Below are 19,863 nucleotides of genomic sequence, written 5' to 3'. Positions count from 1 at the left end.
AAAGCATATTTGCATGGGCAAATTATTAATTACACTACAAAAGTTAAAAAACAATATGTGGCAGAAAGTTTAATATTGGACAAGCAAATTACTGAGTTGGAAAAGGAATTTCAGAAAGATGTAACTGAAGACAAAAAAGCTGCTTTAACGAAGTTGAAATTACGTTATAATACATTACAAACTTACCAGTATGAGCGTTTAATTCACCAATCTAAGCAACGTTATTATGAACTGGGTGAGAGAGCTCATAAGGTATTAACATGGCAATTAAAAACGAACAGACATCGCAAATTATTAATGCTGTTAAAAAGAACTCAATAGTTACCTATAAACCTCAGGAAATTAATGATCAGTTTTATTCATTTTACCAAAAATTATATAACATAACATAACATAACAATTACAGCACGGAAACAGGCCATTAGGCCCTTCTAGTCCGCACCGAACCAAACACCCCTTTCTAGTCCCACCTCCCTGCACAATGCCCATAACCCTCCATCTTCTTCTCATCCATATACCTGTCCAACCTTTTCTTAAATAATACATTGACTCCGCCGCCACTATTTCTCCCGGAAGATGATTCCACACAGCTACCACTCTCTGAGTAAAGAAGTTCCCCCTCATGTTACCTCTAAACCTCTGCCCCTTAATTCTTAACTCATGTCCTCTTGTTTTAATCTTTCCTCCTCTTAACGGAAATAGTCTATCCACATCCATTCTGTCTATCCCTTTCATAATCTTAAATACTTCTATCAAATCCCCTCTCAACCTTCTACGCTCCAAAGAATAAAGACCCAATCTGTCCAATCTCTCCCCATACTCCAGATGCTTAAACCCAGGCAACATTCTGGTAAACCTTCTCTGCACTCTCTCCACTCTGTTTATATCCTTCCTATAATTAGGCGACCAGAACTGCACACAGAACTCCAAATTAGGCCGCACCAACGTCTTATACAATCTCAACATCACCTCCCAACTCCTATATTCCATGCAATGATTGATAAAGGCCAGCATACTAAAACCCTATTCACGTGAGTTTCTACCTTCAGGGAACGATGTACCGTTACTCCTAAATCTTTCTGCTCTTCTGTATTCCTCAATGCTCTCCCATTTACCACATATGTCCTATTCTGATTCTTCTTACCAAAATGAAGCACCTCACACTTATCAGCATTAAATTCCATCTGCCATTTTTCAGCCCACTTTTCTAAGCAGCCCAAATCCCTCTGCAATCCTTGAAAACCTTCTTCATTATCCACTATTCCACCTATCTTAGTATCGTCTGCATATTTACTAATCCAATTCACCACCCCATCATCTAGATCATTAATGTATATAACGAACAACAATGGGCCCAATACAGATCCTTGAGGCACACCACTGGTCACCGGCCTCCAACCTGACAGACAATTATCCACTACCACTCTCTGGCCTCTCCCATTCAGCCAATGTTCAATCCATTTGACTATCTCAAAATTTATACCTAAAGACTGCACCTTCCAAACTAACCTTCCATGTGGTACCTTATCGAAGGCCTTACTGAAGTCCATATAGACAACATCCACTGCGCTACCCTCATCCACATTCCTAGTCACCTCTTCAAAAAATTCAATCAGATTGGTCAAACATGACCTTCCTCCCACAAATCCATGTTGAGTGCTCCTGATCAGACCCTGTCTATCCAGATGTTTATAAGTACTATCTCTAAGAATTTTCTCCATTAATTTACCTACCACAGACGTCAAACTTACAGGCCGATAGTTGCCAGGCTTCCTCCTTGAACCCTTTTTAAATAACGGAACCACATGCGCAATGCGCCAATCCTCCGGCACTATCCCCATATCTAATGACATTTGGAAAATTACCGCCAGAGCCTCTGCTATTTCCTCCCTCACTTCTCTCAATGTCCTGGGGAAGATCCCGTCTGGTCCCGGAGACTTATCCACCTTTATACTCTTCAAAAGCCTTTTGTAATCTCTATATTCCCCATATTTACCCAATTTGCTTTTTTTATCCCACATCTCCCAATATCCTTCTCCTTAGTGAATACCGAAGAAAAGAAACTGTTCAATATCTCCCCCATTTCTCTAAGCTCCACACACAGTTTTCCACTCTGATTTTCTAAGGGACCAATTTTGTCTCTAGCTTTCCTCTTACCATTAACATATTTGTAGAACTCTTTTGGATTAGTTTTCACCCTGCTTGCCATAGTTTTCTCGTACCTTCTTTTAGCTTTCCTAATTCCTCTCTTAAGATTCCTCTTACATTCAATGTATCTTTCAAACATCTCCTTAACTCCATGCTTCTTATATCTAATGTACGCCTCCCTTTTTCTTCGAACCAAGTTTCCAATATTCCTTGAAAACCACGGCTCTCTCAAACCTTTTGCCCCTCCTTTTAACCTAACAGGAACATAAAGCTTTTGCACTCTCAAAATCTGATCTTTAAAAGACTTCCATCTCTCTACTACATCCTGCCCATAAAACAAATTGTCCCAATGCACACGCTGCAAGTCCTTTCGCATCTCCTCAAATCTAGCTTTTCCCCAATCAAAAACCTCAATCCTTGGCCCTGATTTCTCTCTTTCCATAATGACATTGAAGCTGATGGCATTATGATCACTGGACCCGAAGTGCTCGCCAACACTAACCTCCGTCACTTGACCCATCCCATTTGCCAACAGTAGATCTAACACTGCTCCTTCTCTGGTCGGCACCTCTACATATTGTTGTAAAAAACTATCTTGCACACATTTCACAAACTCTAACCCATCCAGTCCTTTCACAGAATACTTCTGAGGGAAAGCAGGACTTGGTTCTATTGAATCTTATTTATCCAAATTAAAATTACCTGTTTTAGGGGAGGAGGAGGTTAAGGAATTACAGATTTTGAGATTAAAGAAACTAAATAGGAGATGCCAAATGGAAAGTCGCCAGGGATGACGAATTTTCAGTTGAATTTTATAAAGTATTTTATGAAGATTTATCCTTTGTATTTGGAGAGGTATTGCAGCAAATAACTGAATCAGTTGTTACCAGAATCTTGTTCGAGTGCTATAATACTGTGATTCCAAAGAAAGATAGGGACTCATTGAAAGTATCTTCATATGGACCTATTTCTTGATTAAATGTAGATTATAAAATTATAGCAAAAGTGTTAGCGAATAGACTTGCTAAATATTTACCTCAGTTGATACATAGAGATCAAACAGGCTTTATTAAGAATAGAAACGCATCTGAAAACATCCTTAGATTGATAACATTGGTCAATGTATCTAGACAGCAACCCAACCACTCAATGGTGGTTGGAGTGGAAGTGGAAAAAACTTTTGTTAGGTTTGAATGGAATTTTTTATTTAAGGTTTTAGAGAAGTTTAATTTTGGCCCTTACTTTATTGGTTGGGCTAAGGCTCTATATACAAATCCAATTGCTAGGGTGGTGACAAATGGTCAAACTTCTTTACCATTTAAATTGACGGAATCGACCCGGCAAGGTTGTCCATTATCACCAGCCTTGTTTGCATTGGCTATCAAACTGTTAGCTCAGACAATACGACAGAATGATACAATTAAGGGATAAGAATTGTGGATGATGAATATAAGATTAATTTATTTGCAGACGATGTGTTGGAGTATTTGACAGAACCGGAGCAGTCTTTGAAATATTTGGAAGATCGTTGAAATTTCGAGAGTTATCTGGATATAAAGTAAACTAGAACAAGAGTGAAATATTGCCAATTGGGGAAAAAGATTATTCTGAATATAAAAAATACTATAGAATTAAAATGGTCAGATAGAATTAAATATTTTGGAGTAATAGTAAATGCAGATGATCAATCTTAATATAAATGATGTTCCTTTATTAAAAATGATTAAAATGGATTTGATTAAATAGAAAGATCTTACGTTAACATTAATTAGTCAAGAAAACTGCATTAAAATGAATATGTTTCCTCGAATCCAATATCAGTTTCCTCATTTTCAAAGTTATTATTGAAGCAGCTCAGTTGAAATTTGTTAGTAGATTGATGGATATGGACCAATCCCCGAGTTTGTCGAAGGTGGAAATGGCTTGTATATCTGAAGTTGAGGTACACCAGTTTATATTTATGTGGAATATGAACTTATTGCAGGAATGTAATAGGCTGGTATTAAAACATTTGCTAAAGATATGGATTAAAAGAAATATGGTTTTAGGATCGAAGGGTAAATTATCAATTCAAACCCCTTTATATCATAATCAGCTTATTCCTTTTTCAATGTTCAATAATCATTTAGAGAGATGGAATTCTAAGGGTATAACGATAGTTCCGGACTGTTTTGAAGGTCAGTTTTTTTTCTTTTAACCAATTGAGGGAGAAATTTGATATATCTGTAAATTCTTTATTTGTGTATTATCAACTCAGAGCTCTGATAAAAGATAATTATGGTAAAAAGGTGAATTTACCTATGTTGTCGAAATTTGAATCTTTGATTTCCTCTATACCAAAGAAAGGTTAAATTTCGGATATCTATCAATTGTTACAAGGTATGGATAAACCGGAATGGGAGAAGTCAAGGGTTAAATGGGAAAGTGATTTAACATATTATCCCTTAAGAGAATTGGGAAATTATGTGTTATGAAAGCGTAACTAAACTGATGAATGTAAGAGATGGAATGGCTAATTATAATTTTTTACATCAGTTACATTTGACTCCAGAGAAACTGAAAAAATATGGGTTTAGTAATTCAGATTCTTGTTTTAGATGTGGATTATGTATTGGAACTTTCTTACATGCCATTTGGTCTTGTGTCAAAGTACAACCATTTTGGGAAGGCATTAGGTTGGTTCTGGAAAAATTACTCAAAATCAAATTACCATTAGACCCATCGATTTTTTTGTTGGGTTATATGGTCTCTTTGAAGGTTGGATAAATTTCAGATTGCATTTGTATGTTTAGTGTTGGCTGTAGCACGAAAATGTGTAGCTAGTACTTGGAAAGATAACGTAGAGATTAATATAGCACGTTGGCACAATGAATTGAGAGCTTGTATTACTATGGAAAAAATTACATGTAATTTGCATGATAATTATTCCTTTTTTTGTTAAAATGTGGTCTTTTTATTTGGAATAAATGAATTTGGAAATACTTTGAAATATTGTATATATTCTCTTCTGTTTTTATAGTTGGCTCCCCTTAAGGGAGCTGGCTGAAGAGGTGGGAAGGGTTTTTGTTTTTGTTTTATATATATATATATAAAAATTGGGGTTCTTTTGTTATTTGATTGTATACTGTTCAAAAAACTTTTAAATAAATTTAAAAAAAAAACCATGTGCTTTGTACCTTGCTTGTCCTTCCTCACAAGCTCAGAACACATTGCATCATGCTTTTGACCTTCTGCCCTATTCTCTGCACTAATATTCGGGTTTCTACTTCAAAACTAGTTTAAACCCTCCTCAAACCTGCCCACCAGGGTATTGGTCCCTCTCCAATTCAGGTGCAGCCTGTCCTTTTTGTACAGATCTGACCTTCCCCAAAAGGTCTTGCCAATGATCCATAAATCTAAACCCTTGCCCCATGCAACAACTCTTCAGCCACATATTCATCTGCCATTATTTCCTATTCCTCCCCTCTCTGACGCATGGCACGGGCAGCAATCCTGAGATTTCCACCCTTGAGGCCCTGCTTTTTAACCTTTTACCTCACTCCCCATGTTCCCTCTTCAGGACCTCATCCACACTCCTATCTATGCCATTGGATCCCATGTATACCACAACACCTGGCTGCTCACCCTCCCCCTCCAGAATGCTGTGAACTCGATCAGACATCCCTGACCCTGGCATCTGGAAGGCAGCATACCATCTGGGACCCTTGATCTCGTTCATAGAACCTTCTCTCCACTTGTCTAACTAATGAGCCCTCAATCATCAAAGCTCTCCTTTTCTCCCCACTTCCATTCTGAGCCATGGGGCCAGCCACTGTGCCAGAGACGTGATTATCACAACCTTTCCTTGTCCCTGGTAGATTGTTTCTCCCACCCCCACCAGTATTCAAAACAGCATACTTGTTGTTGAGGGGAATGGCCACAGGGGTGCTCTGCACTTTATGCTTATTCCCCTTCCCTCTCCAAATAGTTACCTTCCTCCTGACTTTTGGGGGATGTGACTGTCTACCTGAAGGTCCTCTCTATTACTGCCTCTAGCTCTCTAATGATCCGAGTTACAAATATGATATCCACATGGTATGCGAGTATGATTAATAATTGAGGAAGTGGCAGTATTTCACACAGATGTTATGATCACATTCTCCAGCACCTTTCTTTTATCTCATCAAAGACCAAAAACAAAGCTCACAAGAAGGCTGGTATCGTGGCTTTGTAAAATGATGAATGCATCACTGTGAAAGGTTATCTGCTTTATTACAGGTAGTTATAAGGATCCAGTACTTTCTTCCTCCAATATTTTAAGAAAGTAACTCAAAGGTGTTCAGATCTATGACAGATCTTAGCTATGTGAAGTTTATATCCACATGATGTAGCTAGAAGATGGAAAAAGACTGTTGCTTCTTGGATTCACTTGGAGATGTTCATGTTGGTGTTGACAACGATAACAAGTTTATTATCATACACATTGATAATGTACACATGCACTGACATTTTTATGCACCTGAATAAGTATTTTATTAAAAAGAACAAAAATTAAATAAACTTAATACTTAAATTAAAAAGAATCAATAAATAAAAAATAAATAGATAATAAATATTCATAGTTATCCTCGTCCATAAAAATAACTGCAGTAGTACAACAATTTTTTGTGGTTGTGGTGCAGTCCACAATTAGTGTAACAAGGGAGTTTAAAGAGCCTGATAGCAGTTGGAAAGAAACTGCTCTTGAACCTGAAGTTGCTGGTCTTCAAGCTTCTGCACCTTCTGTTCAAAGATGCATTGAGAAGAGGTTGTTATCAGTGTGAGGGTGGTCCTTTATAATATTGGTTTCCTTCTTGAGGCAGTGCCTCACAGATGTATTTAATAGATTGAGTCTGTGATCGACCTGCCTACGTTTGTTACCTTCTGTGTTCCTGGGCAGTTGAATCCTTAAACCAGACTTTTGTGCAACAAGTCAGAATACTTTTCACAGTGCACTTGAGGAAGTTTGATGAAGTATTCCACCACATGCCACATCACCTCACACTCCTTAGAAAGTAGAGGTGTTAGCGTGCCTTCTTCAATGTGTTAGTGCCGAGAGAGTTTTTTGAAATATGAACTCCCAAGAACATGAAAATTCTAACCCTCTCCATCTCCGTCTCATAAAAGTAGACAGGTGCAAAATTCACTGGCCTCTCCTTCCTAAACATCCACAATAATTTCCTTGGTTTTGGTCTCAATGAGAGCAGGATTGTTGTTTTAGCACTACTCTACCAGACTCTCAATCTCCATTCTGAATCTCATTATTTCAACTTAATCAGCCAATAAACATGATATCATCAACACATTTGTACATTGTGTTGGAGTCAAACTTGGCTACACAGTCATGTGTGTACAGGGGTAGAGTTACAAACTAAGCACTGATAAGTATTTCATCAATCTTCTATATGCAAAATTTGCAGAAAAATGATACTTCTCCAGCGCCTTGAGATAACCCTTATTGTCTCATCACATTTCCGTAGAGTAGGAAAGGGTTTCATAGCTGATTGTAAACAGCTATAAATTTCGGATGCTTTTTAAAGGTTAATGAGCAGATTACAATTTACATACACTGCATGCAAAAATGTTTTTTGGGTATTTTACAATTGGAATGGTTCATAAAATGTGAGAATTTCTGAAAATGAAATGAAAGGTTGTACTAAAATGCAACCATGAATCACTAAAACTGACTTAATTGCTTGGTCATATTCCAGAAAATTCTGTCAGTTTCAAGGTGTAAAACAACCAACATTTACATTTTCTTCATTATGATAAATTCAAAATCAAACCATGCACAAAAAACTTAAAATTTAATGAAGAACTGGCAAAGGCAATCTGAACCTTGGAGAGACTGTACAAAGGAAGTAAACAAGGATGGATCTGTTGTGTACATTCTTTCTTAACCTCCCTGATTTGCAGAACAAGTCAATCATCTGAGCTAAGATGATAAGACAGAACAAAAAAAAAACACTAGGATACCTCAGCAGGTCAAACGGTATCTGTGCAGCCAAAAGGTGCAAGTCCATGTTCCAGGACTGAAAGGGAAAAAGGAAGGTTGTCCCCAGGGAGCAGAACAAGGGGGAATGAATACATAAATCCAGGTAGGTGATAAATGTTTACTTTATAACTTGAAGGATGTAAAAACCTAAAGTAAGGGAACATTATCAATGTCCTCCCCTCAATAATGATGAAAGAGACTCTGGATAATCCCAATTTGATGAAAGGGCAGGTAAAAAAAATCAATGCATTCTGCTGAGACACAAATTATGCAAATATAAAATGTATGAATCCATTAATAAACGTTAAGAGCCAAATTAGTTAAAATGTGACAATTGGGCTCTTACTGAAACATCTGGTACTGTAGGAGCAATTTCTCTGCAATAGAGGAGGATACTGTACCAGACCTGTTTGCTGCTGCAATGAGTAACCTACATGCCTCTGGAGAAATTTGTGCAAATAATTAACTGATATATGGATTCACTAATTCTCAGGACTTCTAATCTAAAATCTTCTATAAGATCAAAAGATTTTTGGAATTACAAATTCTGGTCTTTTATAACTGCATATAGTTACAGATCCCACATTGCTAATTTTCTGTAGGAATTCAGAATAATTCCTGAAAATCTTTAACGTCTGGTAATTTATCTTTGACTGGTATTTGTAAAATTTGCCTTGGGCCTTCTTCAAGATTCACTTTCTTTTGCATGAGCCCCCTTTCCGTCTCCATTGATAACCGAGATAGCTTAATCCAGGATTTAGTGCAATTAGAAGCAAATCTATTGTCAAGATGGAATTTCCCAGTACGGATAGACCCCAACTTACAATATTCAGACTTAGAATATTTTGAAGTTACAATGATCAGAATCCGTTTGAATAAAGGTAAATCGGGGTCTACCTGTATCAACAAGGTTGCTTTTCCTTCTCTGAAGAAAATGCTTCCATCCAATCATCGCACACAGATAACTTTCCACCACTACCACTCCCCACCCCCCCAGATATCATAATTTTGACATCAAGGAAACGTGCTTTATCTGACTTTTTAAAAAAAAAGTTTATTTGGAACACATGGGCATATTGCCATCAAGACGCATGCATTCCAAATCACAATGTAGGTTGTGAGGTGATGTTGCTGCCCTTAGTTACCCAGTGCCGTGAGAAGAAGATGGTGATTGAGGGAGAGGGAGTGCTGAGAGCAGGATCATCTTGCTTGTGCACCCACCACCACCGCCAAAAGACAAGGGGTAGATTGAGCAGTGGGATGGAGAGAAACGTTGAGCATGTCTCCCTCCAACGAGTTGAACACAGCCTTCTCAGGAGAGAAGGAGTGGAGTTCTTGGTTGCTGTGATGCTATGGCTGTGGGGATCAAACTGCAATGTGTGAATAAAGGTTTTCAGTATCCTCTCAACCGTGGGTACTCTCCCCGGTTGCCAACGCATCCAAGCTCCCAATGCCCCGGCCTACCCGTGGCTTATTCCAGGAATGCATGATAAGACTATCACAGTATTTTAAAAATCTGTACATGTAGACCCCAACATGCGATAACATCAATTTACGATGCAAGTCCTGATCTGAACCCGTAAGTTGGGGTTTACCTGTTACCAACTGTGATGAAGTAGCTCCTGACAATTCTGAGCAACTGCAGCAGACTGGAGGGCCTATAATGACCTTGGAAGTAGAAAAATGGACAGATTTCATTGAGTTCTGGAAGGCTGTGGCTTTAGATGTCTAGCGCATGTACCATAACGACCTACGAAACTAATGTCCTGTGATTTCAATGGGGTGAGTTTTTGGTGAAAGAAGAGGTGAAAAGAAAGCTATGACCTTGAAAATATTTTACTTCAGCTGAATGTATTATCAACAATCATTTTTAATTCTTAAAAAGATAAAGTAGTTGTCGTCTTAATCTACTAAAAGTCAGAGACATTTAGAAATCATTAAAATACTACATGCCTCTCACATCTGGTAAAGTTGAGCCTCCAGCTCTGCCAGCTTGTGAAAGCTTGTCTGCAGAAGGCCTCAGCACTGTGATGCCTACAGTTTTGCCTCCTCATTGACTTCACTGCTGGACTCAAATGTGCAGAATAGCAGTGGAACAATATTTGGTGACTGAATACAGAGAGACAATGGGCATTTGGCATGAGCCAGATCCATAACAATATGGCATAAATCTCTAGTTTGCAAACTTACAAAATAATACATGTTCCTTTCTCTGTCCTTCTCATTACCCTGGTCCCTCATTCTTGGCACCAATTTTCATTCTCCTCTCCACTTTATTCCATCATCCTATCGCACGCGCGCACGCACGCACGCACGCACGCGCGCGCACACACACACACGGTTCTCCTCAGCTGGTTCTATTTGACCATCTTCATTTCATATCTGTTTTTTTTAAAAGTCATACAGCTTGATAACAGGCCCTTCAAGCCCACGAGCCCATGCCCCACAAATACACCAATTAATCTACAACCCCATATAACTCCCACACATTTTGAAGGGTGGGAGAAAACCCATGAAGACACAGGAAAAACATACAAATTCCTTACACAAAGCACTGGATTGTTCCCAGATCACTGTCGCTGTAATAGTGCTGCGCTAACCATGCCGCCCACCTTTCTTATTTACCAGGTTCCTCATTTACAACTTCATTTCCACCTTGTAGCTTCTGTCCCTATGTCTACACTTGCATCCTCCTAGCTCAATCTTCTCCTTTTATTTGATTTTGTTTTCTTTCCTTATCTGTCTCTACCCATTATTCACTTTATCTTGACTCCACCCTTTTCTCCAGCCGGCTATCATCTCATCTTTCATCTATCACCTGCCAGCCCCTGACTCAATCCTCTCTCACCTCTACACTAATTTAAAAAAATTATTTAAAAGGTTTCCATACATGCAATAATATCCAAGTACAGAATATAACATTCAAATATTAATATCAAATCTATTACATGATAATATAAACTCCAATCTCCCTCCTCTCCTCTATTAAACTAACCCCAAAAGGAAAAAAATAAAGAAGGAGGGGAAAAAAATAAATGAAATAGTAAGAAAACATAAGAAAAGAGAATAGAAACCTGGTTGCTGTAAGTTCCCCCTCACCACACGGAATTAATCATTTATAACTTTTAATATTTTCAGAGATTAACAAAGTTTGAGGCTTAAGGAAAAGGTCTATAAATTAATTCCCTCAATTCTTAAGTACGGGCACCAAATTTTAAAAAATATATCATATTTATTGATCAAATTATAAGAGATCTTCCCCAAAGAAACACAGCTGTGCATTTCTCCAATGTTCCATCTAACTGGGTATCTGATTTCCATGTCACTGCTTTACATTTTCTTGCAACTGCTGAAGCAAATTTTTAAAAATGTTTTTGATGTGTAGATAGTTTCAGTCATATCCCCTCAATATTACCTCATAAAAATAACACTAAAGTTTGTGGAAATTTAATTCCCAATAGCCATTCTAAACAAAAACGTCTCACTTTGGAGCAAAGACCAAGTAAAATGTAAAAAGTACCTACCACCTGACCACATCTAAAACACTGATCAAATAAATCAAATTTCAATTTATTTAACTTTTGCAAACTAACCTATATCTAACATTTATAGTATTTGTCATATTGTCCCGAAACAACTCTGACCAATTTACTTAATCAATATTAACATTTACTTCGATGTTGGAGATGAAGTTGCTCCAATGAATGTTGAGGATGGAGTGGAGACAACGTTGGTGGAAGCGTTCTAGGAGCCGTAGGTGATGCCGGTAGAGGACCCATGATTCGGAGCCGAACAGGAGAGTGGGTATGACAACGGCTCTGTATACGCTAATCTTTGTGAGGTTTTTCAGTTGGTTGTTTTTCCAGACTCTTTTGTGTAGCCTTCCAAAGGCGCTATTTGCCTTGGCGAGTCTGTTGTCTATCTCGTTGTCGATCCTTGCATCCGATGAAATGGTGCAGCCGAGATAGGTAAACTAGTTGACCGTTTTGAGTACTCGAGATGGCAGAGGCCGACAGCATCGAATCCACGCTGCTGAAGATCCAACTGCGCTGGGTAGGTCACGTCTCCAGAATGGAGGACCATCGCCTTCCCAAGATCGTGTTATATGGCGAGCTCTCCACTGGCCACCGTGACAGAGGTGCACCAAAGAAGAGGTACAAGGACTGCCTAAAGAAATCTCTTGGTGCTTGCCACATTGACCACCGCCAGTTGGCTGATATCGCCTCAAACCGTGCATCTTGGCGCCTCACAGTTCGGCGGGCACCAACCTCCTTTGAAGAAGACCGCAGAGCTCACCTCACTGACAAAAGACAAAGGAGGAAAAACCCAACACCCAACCCCAACCAACCAATTTTCCCTTGCAACCGCTGCAACCGTGTCTGCCTGTCCAACATCGGACTTGTCAGCCACAAACGAGCCTGCAGCTGATGTGGATATTACCCCTCCATAAATCTTCGTCCACGAAGCCAAGCCAAAGAAAGAAAGAATTAACATTTAAATCTGTCTCTTAATGTTGTCCCTTCTGCAACAAAGTATACATAGCCAAATAAATTTCTTAATATATCTACTATGTATCAATATTTCTTCATCACCACATTTCAGTAATGACATTGTTGGGCCCAGTTTAGGAATAGGAATCGAATCTATTTGAATAAAAAGAATAATTTCTACCCCTTGGTTGAATTCTTCTCCATATGTCTGTTAAGTTCAAATCTTTCTTTCGTGCTATTGTGGTTTTTGCTGCCTTTGCTCTTATTGCTGTTCTGGATGATCTATCTAAAATTGAATCTAGACAAAAATTAAATTTCCCAACTATTAAAATATTCTGATGTGGTCCTGCTAAATTAAGAAACGTTTCTTGTATACATTTTTCATCATCCACCGTTGGTATATACAGGTTCAAAAAAGTCCAAAATTCTGAAAAAATTTGACATTGTACTGTAACATATCTCCCTGCAGGATCAATGACTGTATTTTGTATCGTGACTGGAAGTATCTTCTTTATCAAAATTGCTACTCCCCTTGCTTTGAATTAAATGAAGAGGCTGTGACATAACCCACACAGTCTCTTTTTAATTTCTTTACACTCATTTTGGATGCAGGGTCTCAACCAGAAACATTAATTATCCTTCTGCCTCCAAAGATGTTCCCTGACCTAACACTTTGTATTTTGCTTCAGATCCCAGTATCTCAAATCTCTTGTGCCTCTAGAAATTATATTTTGGTTTTTTTCAAATATGAAATGTATGCAGGGTTATTTCAATGTATTTTTTGTTTACATATACAGAATTAATTATATGGCCTATCTTGTCCCAATTGTTTCCATCAGCTATGAGACAGTACCAAGGTATAATGTTATTACTGGTGGGATCAAATTTTCAGAATTTTTGCAAGTAATTGAAATAATAATGGATTCAAATTAACAAATGGTTACCACTGAAAAGAGTTCCAACTTTCTCTCAAACTCTGCGTGTTGTAAAGCTTCCTCATTTAACTCTGTAAAAGTCATCCGAGAATGAATATAGTTCTTGATTCCTCAATCAGTGGTGGGGGATGGGGGGAGAAGGGGCTACTGTATTACTTCCCTATTTTATTTTAAAACACAAATCAAATCACTTCATAACCATCTTTTATCCAAAAGTATAACTTTACTTTCTTTAATTTCTCTTTGCAACTTAACCTTTGCGATCTTTCTAATGAACCTGTACCACATTTTCTTCTAAGCCCAACATTTTCCACCCAAAATGTAGTGCTCAGATATGCCTAAACTATTATACTTAGGTTTCACCGTGGCATAATTGCTGCGCTGTTGTTCTCTGGCCCTTTGATGCAAAAGAAAATTCATTAATGTTCTTGATGATTTTCTTTACCTTTCCACGACATTTTATTGACAGGAATCCAAAAATCTCCTTTGACATCCTATGCGTCCGTGTTTCTGTTCTGAACTTTTTACCTTTAAAGTTGATAACCTCATATTTTCTGACAATGAAATTAATTTGGAACAGTTTTGCTCAATCTTTAATATCTCTTTAATGCTTCCAAATATATTGCTTAAATTGTTGCCTATCTTTCATTTTTACAAACTTGGATATTTGACTTTGTACTTCATAATTATTAATTTAGTCAATGGAGAACTCTGACAAGAACGCTAGTAACTAATTACATCCTGATGTTTCCAATATTAGCCAATTTTTCAAACTTTGTCTCTTGCTGCACTTCCAATTCACTCACTAGAATATTATTTGATGTGAATTCCATGAGCTCCACTTTAACATAAAATATGTTGTCAAATGGTTTCTGAAAGAATATATTAACAAATGCAATTATTTTCCTTGCAAACACTTCGTCAACTCTCCAAAACTTCTATCAAAATGCCAGAGATCCATGCTTTTTAAATTCATGCTGAGTATCTGGCTTTAATTATAGATTCTCTTAATTTCTGGATAATGAAAGGGATCTGTCTGTATTTATCTGATTTCACCTCTCATCTTTCTTAATTTAAGCTGAAACAGAACCCCCTTGTACTTTGGGATTTGTCATTTATCACCACCATTAGACTTGCTTATGTTACTTTTGACAATTCCTTGTGTTTGCAACAATATGCAAAGCAATTGCACACTTTAAATGCACATATTTTCAACAAATTCCAGCCTATTACTTCCAAAGACCATTTGTAAGTACTGACATTCAACTGCCCCCACTATCCCCACCACAAGTCCAAATTGTAAACTGCTCTGATATACATTATTTTTTTCTAAAAAGCATTGTTTTGTGTTTTTGGTACAACTTTCCATTGTAAGAATTGGAATCCTCCTTTAAAATCGAATTACAGACCTCAGATGGGAACGAGATTGTGACTTTTACATGAGAGTTGTTAAGTTTACATTTGCACAGTTTGCAGTTATTTATGCCAAGAAAAGTGCAGAGAACAAAACAAAGGACTCTACATCACCTTTGTTGACCTCACCAAAGCCTTCGACACCGTGAGCAGGAAAGGGCTTTGGCAAATACTAGAGCGCCTCGGATGCCCCCCAAAGTTCCTCAACATGGTTATCCACCTGCACGAAAACCAACAAGGTCGGGTCAGATACAGCAATGAGCTCTCTGAACCCTTCTCCATTAACAATGGCGTGAAGCAAGGCTGCATTCTCGCACCAACCCTCTTTTCAATCTTCTTCAGCATGATGCTGAAACAAGCCTTGAAAGACCTCAACAATGAAGATGCTGTTTACATCCGGTACCGCACGGATGTCAGTCTCTTCAATCTGAGGCGCCTGCAAGCTCACACCAAGACACAAGAGCAATTTGTCCGTGAATTACTCTTTGCAGACGATGCCGCTTTAGTTGCCCATTCAGAGCCAGCTCTTCAGCGCTTGACGTCCTGTTTTGCGGAAACTGCCAAAATGTTTGGCCTGGAAGTCAGCCTGAAGAAAACAGGTCCTCCATCAGCCAGCTCCCCACCATGACTACCAGCCCCGCCACATCTCCATCGGGCACACAAAACTCAAAACGGTCAACCAGTTTACTTATCTCGGCTGCACCATTTCATTGGATGCAAGGATCGACAACGAGATAGACAACAGACTCGCCAAGGCAAATAGCGCCTTTGGAAGACTGCACAAAAGAGTCTGGAAGAACAACCAACTGAAAAACCTCACAAAGATTAGCGCATACAGAGCCGTTGTCATACCCACACTCCTGTTCGGCTCCGAATCATGGGTCCTCTACCGGCATCACCTACGGCTCCTAGAACGCTTCCACCAGCGTTGTCTCCGCTCCATCCTCAACATTCATTGGAGTGACTTCATCCCTAACATCGAAGTACTCGAGATGGCAGAGGCCGACAGCATCGAATCCACGCTGCTGAAGATCCAACTGCGCTGGGTAGGTCACGTCTCCAGAATGGAGGACCATCGCCTTCCCAAGATCGTGTTATATGGCGAGCTCTCCACTGGCCACCGTGACAGAGGTGCACCAAAGAAAAGGTACAAGGACTGCCTAAAGAAATCTCTTGGTGCCTGCCACATTGACCACCGCCAGTGGGCTGATATCGCCTCAAACCGTGCATCTTGGCGCCTCACAGTTTGGCGGGCAGCAACCTCCTTTGAAGAGGACCGCAGAGCCCACCTCACTGACAAAAGGCAAAGGAGGAAAAACCCAACACCCAACCCCAACCAACCAATTTTCCCTTGCAACCGCTGCAATCGTGTCTGCCTGTCCCGCATCGGACTTGTCAGCCACAAACGAGCCTGCAGCTGACGTGGACATTACCCCTCCATAAATCTTCGTCCTCGAAGCCAAGCCAAAGAAGAAGATGTCAATATAATAAATGGAAGGAATACATTGGAGTATTTGTCTGCTGTAATGAATGAACTTGTTGAGTAGATAACAGAAACTTCTAACATGATGTCGACAGATTTTCATGATTTACTTCTAAATAACAGAAACTAGTCATTGGAATTGACTAAATTCTATTATTTATACACAAGATTTAAATATTTTGCCTCTCTTCATCTAATTGTTTCCATAATCTCTCAGTGTTCCTCTGGTCCAGCTGGCATTATCACAATTGCTAAAGAAAAATTAAAACACTAGTACAGTCAATATTCTTCCACAAATCCATCACTGATTTCATGAAATGACCTGGGTTCCAACCAGGTGCTTTAGGTTCAGAGGAAGTACTCAAGACCAGTAAGGCTGAAATTATCTTCAAGCTGTCTTTACTACCTTTATTTTTTTAAGAGGGCACAAAAGGCAGAGTTTGGCTGTTTCTCATGGCTCATAGTTAAGTCTAGTGGCAGCAGTACAAGTAGGTGGCAGTGAGTTAGCTTTGCAACAGGAGCAAAATGCATGCATCCAGGAACACCATTCAAAATGAGAACTGAAACCCGGATAATTGCGATTCCATGGGTTAACAATAAAGAAATTGTGGTGGAGATGCTTCTACTGGTAGCCGGGTGTCATTTAGTCATCCACTGGTCTTATTTGGTCAATGTGTCTTTTCCATATCATGTCAAACTGAAACAGGTGGAACTAGATACAGGAGCAGCAGTTTCACTAATGCCCAAAACAATGAAGGACCACCTGCTACCGCACGCAAAGTTGCTCCAAATGGACCCATCTTAAAAATTGTTACGGGGGAGGGAATACAAGTTTTTGGAAAGTGCAAAGTACGTGTAAATTACAAGGATCAATCTAACCAGTTGCCCCTCTATATCATCGACATCGAGGGGCCAGCATTGCTTGGTCTCAACCTTCATCTGGAGTGGCAAAAAATAGGGAAGATAATCAGCCAACAGGACAAAGAAAAGTGGGATGAACACCTGCAGCGAACCACGGTCCCCAGACTAGCTCCAATTTTAAAGCATTACAACACAGTATTCAAAAATGGTTTGGCAAAAATTCGTGGCGTACGTGCGAAACTGCATGTGAAACCCGAAGCAGAACCCACATTTTGGAAATCCAGAGCCGTTCTTTTCGCAATAAAGGAAAAAATCAAATCGGAACTTAATAGTCTGCAGAGAGAAGGGATATTAGAAAAAATCCAGTACTCCGAGTGGGCATCCCCAATAGTATCAGAACACAAGGCTAACGGAGAAATACATATTTGCAGTGATTACAAAGTGATCATCAATCAAGCACTACAAATTCCAGAACACCCTATTCCAAAGGCTGAAGAATTATTCCAAACATTAACCAAAAGACAAAAGTTCACTAAACTGGACCTGTCACAGGCCTACCAACAGGTGGCGCTAGACTAAAGCTCCTGGAAATATGTAACCATAAACACACATTTGGGATTATTTACATATACCTGTATGCCGTACGGAATATCTGCAGCACCAGCCATATTCCAAGCAATTATGGACAAGTTACTGCAAGGACTCAACGAAGGCTGCTACTGAGACGACATCATCATTACCGGCAGGGACGACACCGAGCATCTAACTACCCTAGATATTATTCTGAATCCACTACAACAGGAAGACATATTGACCAACTAAGACCAGTGGACGACTCAATGACACCCGGCTACCAGTAGAAGCATCTCCACTACAATTTCTTTATTGTTAACCCATGGAATCGCAATTATCCAGGTTTCACTTCTCATTTTGAATGGTGTTCATGGCACCATTGGTGACCTATTTAAGTTTCACCATCAATAAGGGGTATAAATGGACAACAAGGGTACAGAAGCTGTACTGAATGCTCCCTCCCGAACCAATAAAATATAACTACAATAATTTCTGGGTCTAGTAAACCATTATAGTCAACACATTCCAAATATGTCTATGTTGTGTAATCCCCTGAATGAACCACTTAAGAAGATTCAGAAATGGTACTGGAATACAGAAACCAAATGAGCTGTTGATTAACTAAAAACAATTTTAACAAGCAATAACCATGCCTTGATTCATTACAATCTGGACAAAGAACTAACACTGGCAGTAGCTTGTAGGATTGGGCACCATACTGTCACAGAAAACTGAAAAGGGAGAACAACTCATGGCATATGCCTCCCGATCACTAATTGCTTGTGAGCAGATCTATGCTCAATTGGAAAGAGAAGGACTAACCTTCATCTTTGGGGTACAAAGATTTCACCAATACCTTTACGGATACAAGTTTACATTGGTGACAGACAGCAAACCCACTGAGTCTAATATTGGGATCAAAAAAAGGAATACCAATGGTGACAGCAGCCCTAATTCAAAGGTGGGCGATGCTCTTGGCAAGCATATGATTTTGATTTAAAACGCAAACCAGCGCCACAGAATAACCAAGCAAATGCCTTCTCCCGCTTAACACTCCCAGATACAGAGCAGAATGAAATAATCGTGAAATGGACATCAGAAGCAACAGAAATAAATCAAAGCCAATTGAATCAACTTCCGATAACAGCAAAGGGGATCAGTAAAGAAACCCTGAAAGATATAATATTGTCCAGAGTATTCTATTTCACGGACAATGGCTGACCAGAAGATCAGGAAATGTCAGAGGAAAAGAAACCCTATTACACCAGACGTGATGAACTGTCCGTCGAAGAAGAATGCCAACAATGGGGAACCAAGACTGTCATTCCCAAGAAGTGGCAGCAAGATGACCTGGCTGAACTACACAATAACCACCCAGGGATAGTGCGTATGAAAGTAGTAGCCAGGATGCATGTCTGGTGGCCTTCCATAAGGGAAAGATATCGAGCACACAGCCAGAAGGTGCAGTACATGCCAGGAGGCACAACCCAAAGCACCTCAGGCAGAAGCAAACCCCGTGGCATCGGGTCCATATAGACTTTGTGGGGCCATTCATGGGAAAGAATTTCCTGATAGTCAACGCGCACTCAAAATGGCCAAATGTAATCCGCTTGAAAAAAACGACTGCGGGTCAGACCATTGAAAAACTCAGAGAAGTTTTTGCATCACATGGATTACCAATTGAACTTATCTCTGACAACAGCCCGCAATTGGTATCAGCAGAATTTAAAGCTTTCACGCGCCACAATAATATTTGCCACATACTGTCTGCAACATACCATCCCAGTGCAAACGGAGAAGCAGAACGATTCAAACAAACTTTCAAGAAAGCCATGAAAATGAGACAAAATTCAGGCTCGTCATTGTCCCTTAAAACTGCTGATTTCTGGCAGAGTTATCAGAACACACCACATTCAACCACCAAAAGAACACCGGCAGAGCTGAGGT

The 19,863-nt window shown here is 39.3% G+C and overlaps 1 protein-coding gene across 9 annotated transcripts in view; it reads right to left on the bottom strand.

The window, feature by feature from the left end:
• Positions 1 to 19,863, bottom strand: part of LOC138751657 (triple functional domain protein) — a 470,729-nt gene that overhangs the window by 121,789 nt on the left and 329,077 nt on the right. The gene's annotated exons all lie outside the window — the stretch shown is intronic.

This window comes from Narcine bancroftii, chromosome 1 (assembly GCF_036971445.1).
Source record: "Narcine bancroftii isolate sNarBan1 chromosome 1, sNarBan1.hap1, whole genome shotgun sequence".
In the NCBI taxonomy this organism is placed as follows: domain Eukaryota; kingdom Metazoa; phylum Chordata; class Chondrichthyes; order Torpediniformes; family Narcinidae; genus Narcine; species Narcine bancroftii.
Note: the sequence above shows the minus strand (reverse complement) of the source record. Positions and strands in the feature narration are given on the sequence as shown.